We start from the raw sequence: 3,030 nt of genomic DNA, 5'->3' as shown, positions 1-3,030 counted from the left end.
GTGGGGATCCTAAATAAATTAATAAATAACTTTTAATTATTCCAGCTCAGGTAATCATGATGTGACCTAGTTTTCAGTCTGGTGTGAAACTATCCAGGAACTGTTCCAGGATCAGTTGGCCAAACCTTCAAACATGAACAGAAAATGTTTCCAAAAACCCAAACAGAAGAATCAGGTCACGTTCAGAAAACAGAAGAGAAAACCCTAACTGTTTGTCGTCTGCATCATTATGAAACGATATTTTGTCGTTTTAGCAAAGAGAGTTTGGAGATGTTAAAAACAAAAGAGACCCAAGAACGGAGCCCTGGGGAACTCCACGTTATCGCCTGAATATACATGTTCATTTCTACTCGGACTGAACAGTTAGTTGGTTTTATTCTCACAAAATCTGATTTAAATTGAGTTGTACTAACAAGCTTTAAAAGGTGACGATGACTGTTTATTAGATTAGATTAGATTCAACTTTGTTGTCATTGCACATGTCACAAGTACAAATGTAGTTAGCGTCTAACCAGAAGTGTTTTAAGCAGTGATTAAATGACATGCTACAGCAGGGGTCTCTAACTTTCTTAATCTGAGGGCTACTTTAAGCCAATAGCTGCTCACATCGCTTACATTTATTTACATAACACACATAAGCTGAATGAAGTTACTGTTTAAGTAAACATCTTAACTTCACATCAAGGTTCATGACTATTTTACACTTCTTTTTTTGTTTAACCTTTATTTATTAGTAAGTCGATTGAGAACAACTTCTCATTTGCAAAAACGACCTGATCACATTCATACCTGGAAGCTGCCCAGTACAGCCACAGTCTGATCTGCTGGCCACTGAGCAGCTCCACTGGAGCAGTTGGGGTTAAGGGCCTTGCTCAAGGGAACCTCAGTGGTGGTGATGAGAGGGGACAAGCGCTGCTCTTTCACTTTCCCCACCCAGATTTTTATCATGCCAGTCTGGGGTTTGAACCTGTGACCTCCCAGTCCCAAGCTCGCTTCCTTAACCCATAGGCCACCACTGCCCTTTTAGCCCACAGAGTTACTGAAAATATTCCCATCAGGGTCCAAGAAAACATTATCACTTTACATGTCTATGGCCTACAAAGTTAGCTGCCTCATTTTTAATATCGTGGTCATTTTGGGTCTCAGTTTGTCAACCTATTGGCAAGCTGCTGGAAACCTGCTCGCAAGCTACTTGTTGGAGACCCCTGTGCTACAGTATATACAGAGTGCAAGGTATGAAATGATATATAAATATATAGATATGTGTCTATTACTACAGGTATGTACAGGCTATGGTAATACAGAATAAATAACTACACAGTATGTACAGTGGTGCAAATTGTGATGTCGCTGTGGCTGATATGATTACTTAATTAATTCAAAGTCGGCCAAACTACAAAATGAAATATTCTGCTGTTGTCTGATCAATAAGCTCTCTGCATGTCAATGTCTACAATATTTACACTCTGCCAAACATAGTTCATCACAGGAGTTGTCTATTTTATGTCAATGTCTGGAAAGACGAAGAGTGGAAAACAAACTGTCTCTCTAAACAGAAACAATCTTTCTGATCACGTTACCTCATTTTCTGACAGATTTGGTTCTGGTAAGATCAGCGCTGTGCCGTTCTAGCAACTGCCGCTCTCTACACAGAGCTATGTCACGTGACCAGCCAGCGGTCTCCTAGTTTTCGTACGATATCGTACAAATCCGGTCATGAGAATGTGTTGTGGCATTACACTGGTAAGAGCCAATGAGGTTTTATTACATTTAAATAGCTCATGTTACTGTATTGTGTCAACAGTTAACTTCATTTAATATTGTATGTGGCGTTTTATTTTGTGGGGTGCAAATGTTCCACCAAAACAAGTTCCTTCCTGAGACTATTTAGCAGAACCAGTGTGGAAATAAAGCTGGCAGTGCAAGACTAATCTTTTGGGGACGTATTCGCATATGTCACTTTTGTCTTGGAAAGCTGTCATTGGCATCCTTGCACTCCCCTTCAACACATGAACATACCAGCCCCTAATACTGCCTCTTAGCTGAGTGGTCAGTAATTCAGTAAGGCTGCCTGGCTCCTGATGGTTAGATGGTAGGGCAGAGCATGGATGTCATCAAGATGTCTTATGTAGATGTAAACAAGCGATAAGTCTGTAAATTAAGCTAAAGCTGCATTTTGTACACAGTATGTAACTTGTGCTATTGTGGAATGTGGATAAATCTGAAAGTCCAATCTGAGTTTTCTGTTGCACGACTAAAACTACTTTTGAACGTCCACGTTCCACCAAAACAAGTTCCTTCCTGAGACTATTTAGCAGAGGCACCGTGGCTCCGTCTGGAGCTTAGCACCGCCCAAGATGATTGTGATTGGTTTAAAGAAATGCCAATAAACCAGAGCAGGTTGTTCTCCCATCCCTCCTGTGGAGGAAAGTCTGGCAATGCGAGACTAGCTAACACATAACTAACATTAGCTTACTAACAGCTAACTTGTCCTTTCTGGTAGACAAAGGGTGCTAAAATAATTATTTGACATGCGTAAATCTCGTGTTTTTAGCTAGCTACCGGCAATTTGTGGAGCAGTTTTCTCCCCCAGTGGCGGCTGGACTTACATGCGCTCTGTCTCTGTGGTAGGATGGAGGTGAGCCATAGTAGGATGTGATTGGCCAGTGTTCAGATAACAGACAAACCAGTGGGCCAATCATGTGATCTCTCTCCTCTCTGTGGGCCGGTCAAATACAAAATGCGTGCAGCCCATGCCGCCCACGGGGAAATCTCCCGGTACTCCTGATAGCCAATCCTGCCAGTATCTTGTGAACACATGGAGAGACTGCAGAGCTGTAATTACTGGGAGGGAAACTGAGTAACAGAGGGGTCAAAGGGTTAATTGTGTATAAAAGTACCAATTGTCGCTGTTTTCTCTGTAATTGGTGTTGGAGTCCTCTAGATATTTTATCTCTTTACACATCAGATAATTTCTAGGAAATAATGAGGAAACTATGACCCAGGAACAGTCTTTATCCCTTATCGTCT

The sequence above is a fragment of the Sander vitreus genome, unplaced genomic scaffold (assembly GCF_031162955.1).
Source record: "Sander vitreus isolate 19-12246 unplaced genomic scaffold, sanVit1 ctg344_0, whole genome shotgun sequence".
Lineage (NCBI taxonomy): Eukaryota > Metazoa > Chordata > Actinopteri > Perciformes > Percidae > Sander > Sander vitreus.
The sequence above is the reverse complement of the archived record's forward strand: the minus strand, read 5'-3'. Positions refer to the sequence as shown.